This window comes from Apis laboriosa, unplaced genomic scaffold (assembly GCF_014066325.1).
Source record: "Apis laboriosa isolate Shangri-la unplaced genomic scaffold, ASM1406632v1 scaffold64_cov150, whole genome shotgun sequence".
Lineage (NCBI taxonomy): Eukaryota > Metazoa > Arthropoda > Insecta > Hymenoptera > Apidae > Apis > Apis laboriosa.
This window is the reverse complement of record NW_025224011.1, coordinates 2,450,451-2,470,738: the sequence shown is the minus strand read 5'-3', so window position 1 is coordinate 2,470,738 and position 20,288 is coordinate 2,450,451. Positions and strand designations below refer to the sequence as shown.

Sequence of the window (20,288 nt, the reverse complement as noted above, 5' to 3'; positions counted from 1 at the left end):
TAAATACAAAGAATAAATAAAAAGAATAATAAAAAGCGGTATGACTCACCATTCGTTGAGTTGTATCACTGCGACCGTTGACACAGCTTGCTCGAAAAATCTTCTTGGTCTAAAATATGCTTTGTATTTGGAAAAAAATAAAAAAGCACACGCACAAAATGCACGCACACATAAACACAAACACGCACACGCGTAAACACCATATACCACACACTGAAATATCTTTTATGGAGATCGTTATACGTGAGATCGAATGAATGAAATATATATATATACGCGCGTGTATTCGAACGTATACGCGAAACTGTCAACTTGTTATCGATGTCGCATTCACGATCAAACTGATATGAAAGCGATGGTGTATGAGCCATCAGTTAACGTAAAAAAAAAAAAAAAAAAATAATAGTTTTTCTGGGATGAGCAAGAGACAGTGGAACTGCTAAATTATTTCCTCCATTCGCCATATTTCACCTGTGATTAAAAAAAAAATTAAAAGAAAAAGATTATTTAATAATCTGAATATCATTTATCGATAAAGAGAAATGTTATTTTAATATATTTTAGAAAAAATCTTAAAAATACGAGGATAAAAAGATATCGTAAAATTACTCCTCTCCTGTGTAATTATTATTAAAAAAAATTACAAATAATATTAAATTCAATGATTATATATTATTATTTGCATTTAATCATATCACATTGTGATATAAAATGTAACATACGGATATGTCCGTGTAAGTTTCAAGCTTGTAAAAATTTTATAACGTGTATTCAAATAATTCAAACAAATAAACGAGAATTCGCGATATTTATTTCATAGAAGCGATTGCTTTCGTAAAATAAAATCGTGCGCGGATTATTTCTATTTCTGTTTAAGAATAAAATACCAAACTGAGTTCGGATATGCGATTCGAGGTCGCGATTCGGCCCTTCTCGAAAGCGCAGCCGGAAATTAAAGACTCTTCCACAAACAGTTAACCGGAAGGAAGAGCCGATGTTTTTCTATTCCGCGTCGCTCTCTAAATAAGCGTCAAACAACGGGAGCGAAAGGAGGAGAGAAAAGACGCGAAACTGGAGGGAAACAAAGAAAAGAAAAAAAACCCTATGAAAAAAAATATATACATATATATATATACATATACATATAAAACAGAACACGAGATAGCGATGACCAATTTTCACCGAGACACACCGGGACCACCGTGTCACGTATCTCATTTCAAGCATGGGATCCAAAGCGACCGACCCAATTTCGCTACAATGCGCGCTACGAAAGAGACAGAAATGAATAAACGATAGGGAAGAATGGGTGGAGAAGGGTCGAAACACAGCGGGTGGAGGAGGGGAAGGGCGTTTTACACGACGCGGCCGTGCGAGTTGCAATTCATGCGGCGCAGGAACTGATATTTCGCGGAAAATGAATCACTCTTATACAAACGAACGGACACACAGTGGTAACGGAATACAATAGTCGGACAATGGTTGGAAGCGTTGGTGGAAGTGGTAGGTTTCGGCACAGCGGTGGCTGCGGCTCGGACGTAGGGATCGTAACCGGAGAGATGCGCGACAGCGCTGGATTCCGTGGCTTTTCAGGGGGAGGAGGGGGAGGAGAAGCATCCCTGGAAAGGATGAAACTAGCGTTCTCCGTTCCCGACCGCGGAACAAAGGTGCGCGTTTAGAAATACAAATTGTACCGGCGGCGGCCTGAGCCGGGACCAACAACCCAATTGAATTGAAGATGTCTATTGGGGGAGGGGGAAGGGGGTCGCAATTTCTCATCTTTTAATTTAATCAGCGTAATTGTGGGAACGTTTGTTAGGAAAAGTTCCATTTAATATTTAATAAGTAATTAGATGTATCCATTTTTATTTCGACGTTCGTTAAGAAAGGTTTCGTTTTATTTATAAACGATCAGATTTATCGATCTGTTATATTATATTTATTGGATTGGTGCTTTTTATATTAATGGCAATTTTCAAATAGAAAATAATTTCACGGTATTACGAATTAATTGTATACGTATTGTCTCGATTGTTTTCAATTATTAATGCAACTCGAGGAAAATTCCAAACACGGATTATATTTTAAAAAACTTTTAACGATAAATATTATTTCTCAACGATGAAAATAATCGAGACGATTGCGTTGACAGAATCCGATTTGCACGGTAGATCAAGAAGTAATAGAAGTAATAGAAGTAAAGAAGTATTCGAAAGAGAACGAGGACAAAATTGGGACAGGATATATTTGAAAGGAACACTTTACGCGGTATTACTTTTTTTTGTCTCTGAAAGGGAAACGAACGAAATTTGTAAGATATATATCTCGCATTCGTTCCTTTAAACGCAATTCCATTGAATTTCAACGCGGCTCGAATAACGACGGTATTTGATGCCGAACTTTCAATTCGTAACTTGTCTCCTTGAAATACATATTATGAAATACTGCAGATGTTTGAATACCGTGTTCAAACGCACAGTCGCTTCGCCCCACTTAGCATGGCATGCGATATTGCAAACTGTTTTTCGTCCCCTCCCCTTTCCCTTCCTCCTCCCCCAACTTTCCTCTTTCCACGCTCGCCTGTCGGTGTTCGCTCGCTCTTTGATACGCGTCCGTGAACCGAAGTAACCAATAAAGATTTTAAGGATATCCGTGTGATATCGACGGTTCCACTTTTCTTTTGATTATTTTCTATATAAGTCGAGAGAAACGCGCGAGGGAAGATCACATACAAGCATATTCAAATTCACGTTCTTTGGTGTTCATGAAATTTAAAAATCATCGATCTCCAAGGATAGCCACGTTCTCTCGAGATTACTCCTTTGAGGTCTGGTCAATCGTAGCGCGCCTCTACTTTATCAAACATCACCTCGCACCCTTGATAGGCTTTCATGAAATTTAATACCTCACCCGAAGCGTTCCCTCACTCGATTCGACGTGTATTACCACGTGAAAGCCATTCGTACTACTGATTTCTCTCCCCATATTTCTATGGATAGACGAAATCATCCTTCAAACTCTTATCGTCCCTTCAGACAGGACTCGTGATGAATTGGTATTATATACAGATATTCTTCTTCTACGTGACGCATTCTTTTTACTTAAATAATATCGTATAGTTTGAATGTATTAGAAAAATAAACGATTCTCTTCCGATCAAATGAGATCCAAAGATCCATAATTTGATTAGAATAAAAATTATATATAATGAATAATAAAAATCGAACGAGAATAATAAAAAAGGAAAAATTGTTAAACGAGTTGTACGAGTATTACGAATCATTTAATTCATTTCTAATATAATTCTATCACCTAATTCGAACTATATACATATATATTATCGATTAAAAAATTATAACAGTATATCTAATAAAATAAAATAATATCTAATATCTAATAACATAAAATATTCAAATACTCTATTTTTTTAATTTCTCGAAAACTGGCATAATTGTAAATCGTGTCTATAGAATTTCAATTATTAAAATTTAATGAATTTAATTTGCACACTACTTCACATCATTATCTACACATTACGTTATCCCTCCTCTACTTCTTTCATCCTGAACAACTTGAATTGTAACGATTCTGTCACTTATCTATCCACCGCCAAGAGACGAATATTAACAATAATACACGGTAAATTTCATCCCTCCTTGGATAAATCCATTCACCCAAAGGGAGAAACTGCACTCCCTATCTCGTTCTATAGTCCCATTGTAGACCCGAGAAACTACTAGTATTATCTTTTATAGCTAGTTGTCCGCCCTGTAACAATTCTTTTTCCCAACGTAAAGAGATTTCTTCCAAGTTGCTCGATCGCGCGGGAAGAAAGTGGGAAATTCAGTTCTGATTTTCCGAGTGCGAGTGAGGAAATTCAATAGATGGCCGGACGGTAGAGAATGTTGTAGAGATTGTTACGATGGGCGTGATCTATGGGCGCTCCGTGACCCGGTCGGCCCCACAACTTTCTCCAGGTATCGAAGTGTCTCCGACAACTTTCCTGCTCCATCCTTCGCTCCTCCTGTGAAAACGAAATTTTCACCATTTTCACCACACATAAGCGCGCGCAAGATTATTAGAGAATTAATTACCAAGAGATCACCGAATTGATCGGAATTCGCGTGGACAATTACACTAAGTGATTGGCAATGGAATAAAAATTGGTGTATCTAGCTCGTATTAAAATTTCGAATCAGCTAATGGAAATTTATTATATTAATGGAACAAGTGAATGGATTATTTTTTTTTTTTTTTTTGATTCGATGCTATTTCATTTTTGAGCGTAATTAATTTCTGTGTTTGCAATTTATTAGAGCGGAAAGCGTGCAAGATGAAAATTGATTAATTTGAATAGTGTAAATGTAATTGTGATTTAAAGTAATATTATTATTATTATTATTATATTTGTAATCTTCGACTGAAAAATTAGGACTATTCGCGATTTTCAAAATTTGATACACTGAATGGATATTTATTAAGTATTAAGTTTCTATTAATTGTCATCTAATTTTTCGATCACTATAATTCGAAAGGCAATCTTTTCTTTCTAAAAAAGAATCAATGAAAAAATTACTCTCAAAAATTAGAATTTCCTTTAATAAATAGGAATACGAGTGAACACACAATTCGTAATACATAAATATGCACATAAATTATTTTTTTGTATTTTTCTCTATGTTAAAAAATTATATATAGCACATATATTATACACTTACCAATGCCTTCTCCTCTTTTCGTCGCATTTGATCACAGAGTTCAGCGATGTACTCGCGATTTCCAACTTCTAACGTTCGCAAGCTGCACCGACAAAATCATCTTAAATGAACTTCACAAATTTTTATGCCATTTAACGCACATCACTTCGGTTTCTGAATACATTGGGCCAAATAATCTCGGCCCAAAATATAAAAGATCCGATATCGAAAGTGTCCTCGTTATTTTGCGACTCGAAATCGTTTCCATAATGCGACAAAATCGCAACTTCGCAAACTGTATTGCGAACCACGTAATAAATATCATGTTTCGGATACGATAATTATTTATATTCGAAAGAGATTCGCATGAGATGTCAAAAGAGAATTCTTTTTCTTTTTTCAAACGTCCAATTAAAAACAATCGTCAAATGATCGCTCAAAAACAGCTGCGATAATACAATCGCGGGTATCGATCAAATTGCGGTTTGTTTTATTAAAGCTTTCATTGGATAATGATGTTCGTATAAACATTTCGATAATAAATTTAAATTTTACCAGTTTAAACAACATTGATTATGATACGTATATGAAAAAATAAATAAATGAATTTTTTTTTACAGAATGAAAAGATTTGTTGCTAAAATGGTTTGTTGTAAAAATTACCTTAAATCACGTTAGGTTTAAAAGAAAAATAGATAAAAAAGAAACATCGATTATATTTATAAGATATATAGTCAAAGAAAATAATTTTTTTTCCGATCTCGAAAATTAATTTGCCAAAAATGATGCAGTTGTAGAAAAGAAGTAAAACAAAAAAGGATAAAAAAAAAATGGTAAAAGAAAGGAAAAATAATGCTTCGACGACGAAATAAAACTGTTGTATAAACCGAAAGCACCTCTCTTCGAATAAAGAAAGACTCTTCTCAATTTTTCCGATAAATTTGTCGTGAATCTATAAAAGTTTCATCGACCCATTGCGTTTAGAAAGTTGGCAAATATCACGTGAAAACATGTTAAGCGAGACGTAAGAAGCAAGAAAAGTGTCTACAAAAACCACAAGGAACGATATCAGCCTTTTCTTTTTTTTTTTTTTTTTTTTTTTTTTTTACGACAATAATATACGAAGCAAACACCAACTACTTGTTACCAAGCTTCCACTTACGAGAGACTAACCCACCGCAATACAAACTTCTATGGTACTCGGAGAACTATTGCAATATTGTTTCTGAACCGTATTTCGCTTTTTACGAGAATATTATCCTAGTAGTTTCGTATATCTTTTATCAATGTTCCCTCGTGAGGAAATAAAATTCGTGAAAAAAATTTAACGAAACACCTCCGCTTCTCGTACTCAAGGAATAAAGAGGAAGGAAATGATGCTACTTCTCAGTTTTCTTCGAATCATCCAATCCTTTTTCATTATAATAGCCAATGACGAATAGTAAAATATTCCAATGTGCCCATGGATGAAGATAAATAAATAAAAAGAATCATCTTTACAAGCATAATATTTAACTTTCCCAAAATTATTTAATTGAAAAAAAATAATTTCAAGAATTGAAATTAACGATAGTTTAATTTTTTTTTTTTAGAATTAATCCTTACAGAATGGGAAGATCCGAAACGTTAAAGAAATATTGTAAAAATCTATTCAAAGTTATCTTCAAAGATCCAGACGTGCATTTGAAATAATTCCTTGTAATTCTGTCTCGACAGATTTAAGTCTTCCAAACAAATAAGATAAGCGTGGTATTATATTGTGAGACACCTACATCACGACTTGTCTGCTGACGGTAATCTGCTGTAAGGTATTTGCTCTTTAATAGATGGAAGACATTATACAAATAAAATTCTTCTTCCTTTCCGTATCGTTTGTCTTTCGCTCTTTCTAATATTTCATAGGGGGGAATCGAGCACGAATCGATCCTATAAACTTTTATACAAAACAAGAATATCTAAAGTTCTATATTCGAGTTGTTGTGGAATATCATCATCGAACTCTGCATAATCGAAACGCAAGAGCGTCGAATAATTAATCAGAAGAAAATAAATAGAATCATCAAGTGGAAAGGATCTCGCGTTATCTTAGAGATTTTATTCAAATCTTACCTTAACCTTATTTCTCTTCAATAAGAATGTAAAAGAACCAGAGGAGAAATTGTTGGAATGCTCGATGACTCTTTTCACGGGGATAAAATTTTTAATCATCGGATTAACAAGAATGTGGTGTGAAAATAGGAGCAACGCGTTGTTCCAACGCCTTTTCTTTAGCCAACAATATTTTTTCAAGAGGTCCCTTTCGTTGAAAAAACACACAAGGGAAAAAAGAATTAGAAACACATCTCCGCCTCTTTAGAATTCATTCTTATCTTTGCACATTCCCCTCCTCGTTATTTTCGCAAAAGGAGAGGGAAAGAATGAAAATCGATTATTTATAAAGATCTACCCATTCCAAATTCATGTAACGAGATATACATGGCCTCGATCCTGTTTTCGTTTATTCCATAAAGCAGTCGATAATCAACGATGATTAATTGCCGCAGTGTTCCGCTGACGTCCAACCGTATTATAAACAACGTAACATCCCTGACAGCTGCTTCATACAAAATTCCATTAAACGCTATCAAAGTGTCTTGTTATACATTAGTCTCTCGGCGTTCCCCCTCTGTAATCGGTATAACGACGTCACGATAAAACAATATTCCTTGCGCTCTCCATTATTAGTAATGAGAACTCGAAATTAATTAACACGAAACCAAACTAATACATTTTTAAAATTTTACATTTGATCGAAACTGAAAATAGGGAACGAAAAGTTACAAAAAGTTACATATTTATTTTATCGATCAATAGAGAAACAACGATCAATAGAGTTCGAAATTCAAAATGTCGAAATGTCTCTCTCTTCCCTTTAATATTAATGAATCTTAAATAATTCAACGAACCTAATAATAACTTGGTCGATTCGAACGAAGATCGGGATATAGAAGGATTAGAAGGAAATTTCCAAAGTTGAAAGATGAAAAATTCCAATTATCAATCGCCCCCATTAATTCTCCAAGATGTATTAAAATTCTGGAAAGACAACAATCCCGGCTCGAATTGTCCTCGAATGATCGTCCTTCTCCTCTTCGCGCTGATTCGTTTCGTAATTTTAAAAAAAAGATCTCGAAGACGAGAGAAGGGAAAGCGGTATCCCGAAAGGTGAGGACAATGCTCGGCGTGGCAGCCGTCATCGCCGATTTTTCACCGTGTAATTACCCGAACGCTTTCCAAAGCGGGAAGAGAAACTTACGAAGATATTGCAAGCGGAAAACTGTTGACGAGCGATACGAAGCGACAGATTGTAACGTTGACAAACATTCGGTAGGATGCTGCGGAGCAGCTGAAGTTGTCGAGGGCCAGAGAGAGTTCGGGTCAATGAGTTGATTACCTGTAATGTAGTTACATCCCTCGGGTAGCGTAACAACGCTAACCAGACTTGCATTGTAGGCTCATGCCTCATCGCATTTTGATATGGTGTCGTCTTTCGACACGTCAAGATTGTACAAGGATCGAGGGAAGGGTCAATCCGAATTCCAAATGGAATCTACAAAATCTAACTAATTCTACAAAAGGGGTTAGCTTTATTGGAATAGAAGTGAAAAAGCTTGCGAAAGGATGGGGAACAGGGTGGATGGAGATAGAGGTACGAGAGATTTTGAGATTTTTTAACAATGATAGAGTTAAATCGAATAGAGTCTATAACGATCGTAATTTTATAGGGAACAGGATGGATGAAGATAGAGGTACGAGAAGTTTTGATCTTTTAACAACGATAGAGTTAAATCGAATAGAGATTATAACGATCGTAATTTTATGGAATATCAAGGAATATAATTGTATTTTTGAAGAAAGAAAAAAGAAGAGCTTGGAACTGTAAATTCGATATTATTATAAATTATGGATCTATTGTCATTATATGGAATAAAATCTGCCAATATATTCGTGCCGTTCTGTCTAATTTTCTGTCAAACAAAGTAAAAGAATTTCGAGTTTAAAAATATTTCATCCAAGAAGATATCTCACTCTAATAATACTTTCAGCGCCAAAGGAAGAGAACGAAAAATCATTTACGCAAACGAATTTATGCAAAAAGTAATTGTTGAAAACAACTTGAAGAACTTCACGACAATACGTACGAGTCTATTGTGTATCCAGGTCGAGTGGCGTCGGTGGCAATGTGACGAGCACCCTTCGATCGCGAGCAGCAACGCCTGCTGGTTAAAAGCGGCACCAATTCCACGCCCCCGGTCAATTCGTACACTTGAACCTCCTCGTTGTAAGGATTTTTCGAATAGCTCTTCGCCAGTTGCATACCCGTGGCGACACCTAGGGGAACGGAACCGAGCTGAGAAACCGGATATTCGTCGCGTCGACGCGCGGCCAATTTCCACCGATTTACCTGGCTGATCGTCGAGGAACTTGTTCACGTCCGTGACCGGTAAAGGATTAACGCTCCTTCTGTGTAACCTCTCGATCGTCGAATCGCTCGTCCATCCCTGAAACGATTGAAAGCGGTAAAACTCGAAGCTGCAACTGATGCAACTTGCGCGGTGCAAATGGAATCGAGCTCGGTCTGGCGAGGATATTCATTCGTATTCACGTCGCGGACGTTTGCTTCGACTTCGTTTCTTTCCAGGATCTAAGGGAAGGCTGTGGGCTCTGTACGTCGACGGTGCCATTTGTTTCTAAATTTTATGCGTAATCTCGCGACGATTTCTCTACTTTTATGCGAGCTTTTTTTCGAAATTTCGTTACTCACGGGTTGTTGATTTTTAGCGACGCCGTTCCCTCGAGGCGATACAATTGATCCTAAAGGATAAAGTTTCCTGGCGGTAAAATTATATATAATTTATACGTTATGGAGAGGGGAAAAATTGGCGAAGTCTAATAACTCATAATCGAATTACTTAATGTAAGATCGAAGGAGCAGTTAAACAGTTTGTCATCCGCGTTAAAAATCGATGAAACTGAAATTGAAATCGGTATTGATCTTGTTCAATCACGTTTTCGATATCGGGGTCGAAAAAGAAAAATATGGAAGTTTCGCGGCTGAGAACTTGATTAAAAGCAAATACCTAAAATCGAGGACACGGACGAAGGAGAAAGGATGAAAAGAGGATAAATCAAAGGGTAAATAACGAGAAGGGGAAGCAATAAAGTTGACGAGATAGTCAGTAATCGCTTGGCCAGACGCAACTTAACGTTCGTTGCTTTGTCCATTCATCAACATCATTCCACTTAACTGGTTAGTTAGACTGTGCGAGGTTTATTATGGGGGAAAAACGTAAAACCTTCCATAAATCTAGAAACAGATTCGAGCATCGGTGAGGAAGAGAAAGAGATAACAAGGATGATCTGGGACGAAGCAAAGATTCGACGTTTGAAAAATCTTCGAGGGACGAGGAGGGGAATACGAAAGAAGAAAAAGCAAGACGGGTTTACAGAGTCGAAGTTCGAAGAACGAGCTTAATAAATTTCAGTTTAAATTTTAGGATTGTTGCTTGTTTATCATGCAGTGGCATGGTTACGTATTTCCTCCGTTTCAACGATGTGTACGTTGATTAAAAATTAAGAGTTTTGGAGAGAAAACCAAAGGAAAGGAACCCACGTGGTGGCTTCGGTTTGGCGCCAGGTCTCCACGGAAACTCGACCACGGTTTCCTCGAAAGCGCGTTAATATAAACGCTAATTTCCACTTCAAACGTTGTTTACACCGTACATCCAACGTGTACGATGATATATTCCGTCCAAGGGAAAAAATCTGGAACGATACGCGTCGTTGCGTCCTACGAATTGAAGATTTAACCTGCGTGTCCGTTGAAGGCGCGGGTCAAAGATGAAAAGATCGCCGGGAATTTGATTAAATTACAGTTTTCAGGATTCACTCGGACGATTAACATCTGTTAATCCGGGTCATGCATCCCGGATGCTAAAAAGCAAAGGCGAATGTCGATCATAGCTACGAGTACTATATATATATACACGTTGAAATTACACGTTGATCTGTGAAGAGTTGAATTTCCAGCGACGTTTCGATGCGTTTATGTACAAAGCCGTGAAGAACGGTCCAATCGATCTGAAAAAGTTCAGGCAGGCGAGAGACTTGGTGAATTGGTGAGAGGCGACTTGTTTAAGCGATCTCCTAAATAATATAAAGGAAACATGTATTGTAAACGAATGTATTATAGGGAGATACGAAAGAATAACCAGAATTTGAATTGAACGTAATTTTCACGTAAATTGACACGTAATTTATAATATTGTTTGTCGCGAGTTAATTAGTTTCTCTGGTAAATTGCGAGCACGTTCTTTCTTTCTTTTGGAAAAAATTCTATTGAAACTTCGAGTAAACCAAACTTTATTTTTATCGATCACGAGAGGAGGATATTGAACTATAAAAATTGTCTATAATTCTTTATATAATTTTCTTTATATCTATATCTTATAAATAGAAAGTAATCGTTATAGCTTATTAAATATCATTAAAAATCCTATAAAATAAATCTTAAAATTTTAACTCTTCTTAAATTTATTATTATATTAAACTCAATTCTATCTGTTTGCCAAGTATAAACTCGCTTTACGCGCAATTGCCTCTTCCAAATTCTAGTTCTACTTTAGAATCTCTCTAGAATACGAATAAACGAAAAATCGAAAAATTTGACAAGCAAGTAATTTGAGAACAAGAAACGAAGCCTTCCTAACAAGCTGATCGCGGATCCTAGTACCTAACGCATCAGGAAGTATGCGTACCATGGATTCGAGGAAGCGCACACCCAGCAACTTGGGATCCCTCCAAGGAACTCCACCCGGACCAGGTCGACCCCAGGGCCAGAGCGGTGCCAGCTAAGCACACGGCGTCATAGCATATTAAGCAGTTTCCAAGCTTCGTTTCCTACATCCACGAGTTGACTGTTCAAGCACGTGCTTGAAATCATTCCACCCGGTGTATCCTAATATTCGAGACGAATTCATCACTTGAGCGCTAAACTTGAAGCAATTCGATTGCCACTTTGTTTTCGTACTTTTGATTCACGCAAGTGTTGAATTTATCTCGTTGACTGCTTTATTTTTACCACTCATCGTTCAACTTTCTTTTGGAGAAACTTTGTCCCCATTCCCCCCTTTTCAAATGTTCAATTTATCTCGTATTGCTAGAAAATTTTTTCCACCTTTATTCGTATCATTCTCGACTTCGACTTCGAAGAAGAAAAGAAATTTTCGATCATTAGGACTTTTCTTGTTTGAATGTTCAATTTATCCGCATCGCAAGAAACATTTTTTATCCTCGTTCGTTTTAGTTTCTGAAAAGAAAATTCGATTTTAATTTCTGTACGCGTGAATTTATTCCTCGATTCGTTCGCAATATTTTATATCCTTATTCGTGTGAACCTAATTTTCGAGATAAAACTTCGATGGTCGGATTCGACTAACATCGAATTCCCGAAACAAAGGGATGACGTTGCATCCAATTTTTCGTTGGAATTTTCTTCGAAAATTCTCGCGATATAAAGGTTTTCCGTATCTGCAAGAGAAATTGACTTTCTTGCTAGGATACCGGTAGAAACGTTTCCAACTTTACGTGATCGGAGAGCGATACGTCCAGAAAACGGGCAGAACACCTAACCATGTAGACATTCTTTCTTTATCGACGTTATTGCCGAGAAAAAAAACACGTTTCACGTTTATCGTACAAGGAAAGCCCATTAAAGAATTTCTCCAAAACGTATCCATCCATGAATCAAACTCCATTTATTTTAAAACGTTTGTAACATTGCTTTGTTATAATTATTCTGGATAAGATTTCTTCAAAGAGAGAGAGAAAGAGAGACTTCTTTCTTTCATTCTAACTCGAACATTATGATATTATTTCGATCGTGAAATTGCAAAATGATTATCTAAACGGAGATATAAAATAGAAATTTTGAAAATTTTGCAAACACATCTTCTTTATAATCTTTACAAAAATAAACATTTCTCGAAAAGAATGTTTTAGTTCCTTTAATACGAGAAAATGTATAAAGTATTTTTTCACTTGGAAAAAAAATTAATTAATTGGAAAAGTGAAGGATTTAAAACTGGAACAAATTTTAAATATGAAAGAAAATGCGAAGAAAATGGATAATTCCGTTTCCAGCTGATTCCTCAATGGATATGCTCAATTTGTACAATCTAATTTAAATTTATGCAAAATACACGAGTGAAACTTTCACGTCTACATCCTAATAAGCGAATTACCTTAATGATCGAAAATTATCCGTGGAAAAACCTTCTCGTTAACAAGCACATAAGAATATCGATGTAAAGGCGATCAAAGTCATAAACGGGACGGCGAAGAGGGTTCGTGTACGAGCTTGAGATGTTAATGAAAGACAACGTCGCTGATATGACGACGATATCACCGGATTTTATCAACACAACCGCGACAACGAATACTGTGATTAACCCCCAATATCTTGTCGTCACACCACTATCACATCACCACTATCTATTTAGTAGTAAAAGGATCTTTTTTCTTTTTCATTTTTACATCATTTTAATACTTTATTTGTCGTGATTTAGAAATTAATTTTCTAAAAAAAAAAAAAAAAAAAAAAATAATCGACTCTCTGAAAAATTATCAAAGCCTCAATTATTTTAAATCCTCGATTATTTTAATCTTCGTTAAACTTACCTAATAAAAATCAAAGATGAACAAAATATGCAATACGTAAATCGAAGATTATATCTTTGTGCGAGACAGAAGAGTCGCACACAATATATCATTTTTATCGTAACTTTGAATTGCAAATAATGTTTGTGAACTAGATCTCGAATCACGATCACGAATGTACGTTGTCTACTTGCGTCATTGGGAACATATCGAAGGCAAACGTTTGCATGGTTATTATCCGAAAGCAGAAGTGAACGGTTCTTTACGATGATAATGGTTCTCGTGGCAGGATAATAAGGATTAGAACGACATCCTTCGCCACGAATTGGTCGTTGTTTCTCCTCGAACAAAGGAATCCTAATTTTGCAAACAACTTTCGACCCAGCCTTCCCATTTCCTTCCACTTATATTTGTATATAACGTCACGTCGAGGAATAATATTATTCGCAGATTTTCGTGCCCGGAATTTCGCGATCTCCTTCTGTTCCTACCTTCTCGCGTGGTCTTTTTTTTTTTTTTTTTTTTTTTTGGTTTGGTGGCGGATACGAGTCACATATATCGGTTACTTCATGGAAATGAAACAAATTTCATTCAAGGTTTCGTGTGACATTGAATAATAGCATTTGGTTTGAAATAAAAAGAGCGTACATTTTTATTAAAAATTAAACCAACTTGTGGATTTTATTTGCACGTGATTCTAATAATTTTTAATCAGAGGAAAATATTCGTGGAGAAACGAAATTAAAAAGTAAGGCAATACATTATGTACGAATATTGGAATGTAAGTGAGTAAGTATGTGAATAAAAAATAAAATTCCATCGATATAATATAAGTTTTAACTTTTGCTGAAATAGAAGATTGTGTAATCTTTGTAATCTTGATATTTGAAATTAAATTATAATAGAAAAGTGATAATTTTGTTTGATAAAAGTTGAAAATAAATTAATTATCAATATTGCAAGAACTAATATTATATTAAATACAAGTTTCAGATTGGAAATCATTAATTTATATTTTTATATAAATTGAGAGTAAATTTTAGAGAAATATTAAATTATTTAATAAAGAAATAGGAATCAATGAAATTAATTAAATTTGTTAATCTGATGTATCAAAATTAATTAATAAAGGATTAAATAATACGAATTAAAATTGAAATTAATTATTAATTCACATAAAATCGATTTATGGATTTTTATTTTAATACTATTGAATAAATAACAGTTTTAATAAAAAATAATTGTTATTATCGTGAATTTATATCGATCGATAAAAATCTATAATCTATCGGTCGAAAATGCAAATGTAAAAATAGTGAATAAAAAGCAACGTAGCGAATCATGTAACAGATAAAAAAAGAACGTGATTATCTGATTAGAAATAATCGAATTCGCATCAAATGTAATGAAACATATATGTATATAAAATATATATAAAATATCTATTTGTTCTGCTTTAATATTTTTTTTTCTTTTTTATAAAAATTTCGAATAAATTTTATCATTTAAATGTACGTGTATATAATAGATAAATTCCTTAAAATTTTACCTGACCGAAATCGTGACACTTTGATAGTTCCAGAGGTTCTAGAGGGACGTTTTTCTTTCTAAGAGTCGCAGCACAAGGAGCACCACCACCTGGTTTACCCCAAGGCGAATAATTCTTCAAAAGTTGCTGCAACTGCAAAAGAATAAGAAAGATTTGGTTATTGACTTGATTTTTTTATTTGATTGATTTCCATTTTAAAAAATATTTTCTTATATTTATAATTTTTTTTACAGATATTCAAAAGAATTTCTTTTTTCTACATCTTTTTACATTTATCTACAAATTATTTATATATGTATTTATATTAGGCAAGAATATGCAATTAATATAAAAATAATAAATATTATTTTCGAAAATTGATTTTTGTATTAAGAATGCTATATCAACTACTACTATTTTATGGCTTCTATATGTCTGACTCTGCACGGATTACTTCTACTGCGCATTTATTGCGACCACATTGTCCGTATAACTGTTTTAAAGAATGAATACCCACGACTTACTTTCAAAACTCTACTTTTCACGCTTATCGAGATTTTAAAAATCAAGTAAAAATTCAAAAGAGATTCAACTTTCCTTTTTTAAAGAGTTCGCTATGGAAATTAATATTAAAATCTTATTATATCTTCAATAAAAATATTATTTAATTAATTTGAATGCCTCGTATGTAAATAATTTCAACGTTTAATATAATATTTTTAATATCTTTTTACATGAAACTTTATATCGAAATATCACACAGTTATGTAAGAGAGAATTTTTATGATGAAAATGTCTTTTCAAACAAAAAGAGAACGAGACGTTTTAAATTCCTATTTTAAATTGGTTTTACCAAGAACATTTTCATTAAAACATGAAATAATCCGTTTTGCAGAAAAGTATATTTTCTAATGTCAGAATTACAGATCACAAATTTTGAAATTCAAATTAACTCGTTATTACAATTCACGAATAAATTTATTATTAAATAAATTACTTCATCTTAATACCTATCATCTTCTGACATTGACACGGCATAATAATACTTTGAATTAAGATTCTTTTGCGAATTCGAATATTTTAATCTTTGAATTTTATGAACTTTTATGTATGAATCTTTTACAAAATTATTCTTTACGATTAAAAAAAGCTTGAGTTTATACAAATAAATATTCTTGATGCATAAAATGGATATTTACAACCTTTTTAAAACAAAATTGTACACTTTTAAGAGATATATTAATATATATTAATTTATAGATTAAAATAAAAAATTTTAAAAGAAAATTTAGATTTATAATTAAAACAGTTATTATTCTTATCTTTTTTTAATTGTGAAAAATTATCTCTCTTTAGAACAAATTATCCTGTATATTAAACTATTAAAAAGAAATGAAAGAAAATTTAGAATCTTAATTAAAATTATTATTTTAATTGTAATAAATTATGCCTCTTCATAATTAAATAGAGAGATCGACCTGTAAATCTAATTGTAAATATCATTTGACTCGTCATAATATATCGCGTCGTGAAATGTAATCCATACAGAAATGATGGATAAAAAATATAATTCGACCAATATTAAAGGTACAAGCGAGTTCCATTAAAACTTGAAGAGAACATTTCTGCTCGTTAGTGAAATATTTCTTACAACTACCAAGCCAGATACATGTATATGTAGTAATTATAACGCGGCTACTAATGATACGGTTTATACAAATTAAAATTACAAAAAACTGTTTTAGAATTCACATGTTACGCTAAATCTCGTTGAAGAAAAAAATTTTCAATTGGAAGCACAATCTGAATCGCGATGTAATAGTACATTACTTTATTGAAAATTTTAATATCTTTCGATAAAACGTTTCGCTTCAAATAATCAAGTTGCACTTCGGCAAAACAAAAGTTAAATATATAGTCTAAAAACATTATATAATTTTATCTATCACTATGCCATTTTAAAATAACTCCATTTCTACTTTAAAATACGTTTGGACAACAATATGATCACTTGAAAATCCTAAATTTTACGAATCTTTCACACGTGCTCGTAAATCCACCAGTTATTGCCAAGCTTTCGAATAAACGCTGTGATAGGGGAAAAAAATAAGGTTTGTCGGCGACACGAAGGCCAGCATTGATCTTCATCCGATCAAGGACAACGACACGAAACGAAATAAACCTAAAGAGGGTCGTGGTCAGCAGCAGCAAAGGCCACTGACGTAAACGATCCTCGAGCTTTCGTGTAACAATCATTTACGACGCATACTTCACGCTGTTCTCGGTGTTTTTGACGTTGCAACTCCTCCTTTCGTCGTTTCCACGTAGCAGTTCCCTCTTGAACAGTTCGCCGTTCCCGTTCCTTTCTTTCATCCTCCTCCACTTCCGGTAAGTACGTCGTCCTCGGGATATCCTGCGCCATTTCGGTCCCGCTGTCTTCCTCTTAATAAAAGGATGAACAAATCATAAGCATCGCGTGTAAAGGAGCACGCATATACATAATACATGAGCAGATCCTCTGATGAATCAAATAGATGCTCTTCAGAAGTGGCTAGGAGGAAACGAATAAATCCGCTCCAATTGGATTTATTCGAAACTCTAATAGTTTAAGAATTCAATATGGTATTAAGATTGTAAATTAATTTTCGCTGGTAATTATCGTCCGATTGAATTTCATTACCTCAAGTTTCTCACTAACAGAGTTAACCGATTAAAAATTGAACTCGTTTCTAATTGAAATTGTCTGATGAAACTTGAAAGAAACTGATCAGGAAACTGACGAATCGAGGGATGAAGAGGAAAAAAGAAAATCAATGAAATAAAAACTAAAAACTTCGTGTTGCACGACAAAGTATTTCGGTCTCGTTATCATCTATCGATTTAACAAGATATTATTCGACAGAAAATGCGACATCAATCTGCACGGGATAATATATATACTATAATTTCTCGAAACTCACGAAAGAATATCTCAATATGATATCATCTAGTTTATATTTAATTATATTATTCTTTCGTTAAAAAAACTTTCAGGAATGTATCGTATAAAGTTCCCGATTCTCATTCGTTTTGGTTACGTCATGATTTTAATTTCAATTGCTTGTTCACGTTTCTGATATTCTTTTTCTCGAATGTTCATTTTTAATAAAAAAAATTCTACTTTTGAAATAAAAGACTTCAAATTAAGTATCCTTTAAAACTCAGAATTTAATATAGAGAATCAAGTTCAAAGATATGAAGATTTTTTAATAAAAAGTCTTATAATTATATATTTTAATAAAAGCAATTTCATCTTTTTTTTTTTTGTTTTTAAATGAGAAAAACATATTAATATAGATTTTAAATTATCATGTGTTATTCATTTTATTAAATTTTTCCGGATTTTGGAAAATGTAATTTAAATTTCAGTTTTAAGAAATTTGCAATCCAATCTAAATTCCACTAGTTCTGAATATTGAGTGTCTAGCATAGATTGTAAATTTTAGGATTACTGTAGATTAAGTCTAATTTTAAGTTTTAACATGGAACGATGTGGAACTTAATTTTAAGTCTTCTAATGTATTTAAGATCGATATCCATGAAATATTTATATAATGGCCAATTTCAATATATTTTTCATTTAATATATTTTTTCTAAGGGCACATTTTTTGCAATCTTTGTGCAATATGAAGTTATCAATGAAAATATAAAATAATATGACGAAAAACGATACATGAAAAATTCAATGATTAAATCATTTCATTCTCTAACATATTATAAAATGTATTTATTATATAAAAAAATATGTTAGGTAGTTACAATTCTCATTTCATATATATATTCTGTAAAATAAAAAATACAGAGAGAAAATATATATATGTTATATGTATCTAAATATTATTAAATTTTTAATTTCTTTTTGAAACTTGCTTCTATTTGAAGCACATACAAAAAGAGAATAAAAATATGAAAAATATAATAGAATGTAAAAAAAGAAATGATCAATTTGTCAAATATATAAATATATAATATAATATGTATATATTAATTAATTAAGAAAATGAAAAAATTTTGGGATATTTTTTAATGATATTATTAAAATTATCCCACTTGAAAACAGAATTCCTATCATTCCTATAAAATAAAATTTTTTTTTAATAATGAGATATTATAATCTCATACGGTATTTAAATTTTTATAATCTATTGAATTTCTCAATAAGAAAATCACAATAATTTTCATATTTAAATGAGCATAACAATTTTTTGAATTAACATAGACAATTAAATCCTCCGAATAAAATGAATCGCGAACATGCTTTTCAAAACTGAGACCATTAAGCAGATAAAACTGTTGAATTCTGCAATGTTGAACATTTTATTTTTAAATATCCATACAAAATCGTTTCCCTTTTTCCTGAATTAAATATGGCGTGAATCTACATATATTCGATTCGAGATAACTGTTAAAAAATTAAATAGTTTTGAATAAAACATCGTGCATACGATTACCGATGACGTTACCAAGTTTCTCTATAAAAAAATAAAAAAAAATTCCTCGTTCATTGCGAAAAAAATATAGTATCTATATACTACATACTATTTATAATAATTACAAAAGAATTTCTATTTTAAATATTGAATAATCGTTAAAAAAAGAAAAGTAATAATTATATTCCTAAATATTCAATGGATGTTCATTGATTTGGTAAAGTACACATTGTCCTCAATTAGGATTAAATTAGAATTAGCATTCTTCTTTTTTTAAAAACCTCATGCAGTGGTATTTTGCAAAAGGTAATATTTATACTCACGACGATGCAGAAGTTTTGCGTGTCGCGAAAACAAGAACTCGATCTTGATACGGGTAACAATAAGTCGCAAAAATACTTGGTAAACCGATTACATCCATACAAAAGTTGCTCACCTAACGATGAGAGCACGCGACTACTAACCACCCCGTGAATTCTTCCCAACGTCGCTTCGACGAAGTCAGCCACCCTGTACTGGTTACCGACGTCGATTCCGCACATACCAACATATTCCCCTCGACATACATTGTTACTATATGCGTCACGATTTACGTCGTTACCATCTACCACTATACCACTCGACCTTCGACTTCTGATTCGTGACCAGGGCCGTGAAGATTCACGAAAGCACCCCAAGTAAAAAGATCGTAAAGATATTCAACGAGCAATTTCTCAAAGCAAAAAGTTAAAATTTAAATGTACTCTTATCATGCTATCAACTTACTGGTTAATACTTAGAATAAAGTATGCATCATTATTATTATAGTTTATCAAAAAATATTTATATTGTTATTACATTTATTTTGTTTGTTATTACATCAATTAATTTATTTTAATCGAAAAATTTTTTACAAT

General features: G+C 33.1%; 1 protein-coding gene across 3 annotated transcripts in view; it reads right to left on the bottom strand.

The window, feature by feature from the left end:
* LOC122718550 (chaoptin-like) overlaps positions 1 to 20,288 on the bottom strand; it is a 534,511-nt gene that overhangs the window by 507,217 nt on the left and 7,006 nt on the right. For 2 of the 3 annotated variants that reach the window (XM_043943661.1, XM_043943664.1), the window contains exon 2: positions 14,944 to 15,075. The gene's annotated coding sequence lies outside the window, so the exon portion shown is untranslated. Of the gene's footprint in view, positions 1 to 49; positions 324 to 14,943; positions 15,076 to 20,288 lie in introns of those variants that run through there. The other variant, XM_043943663.1, reaches the window with a different exon arrangement.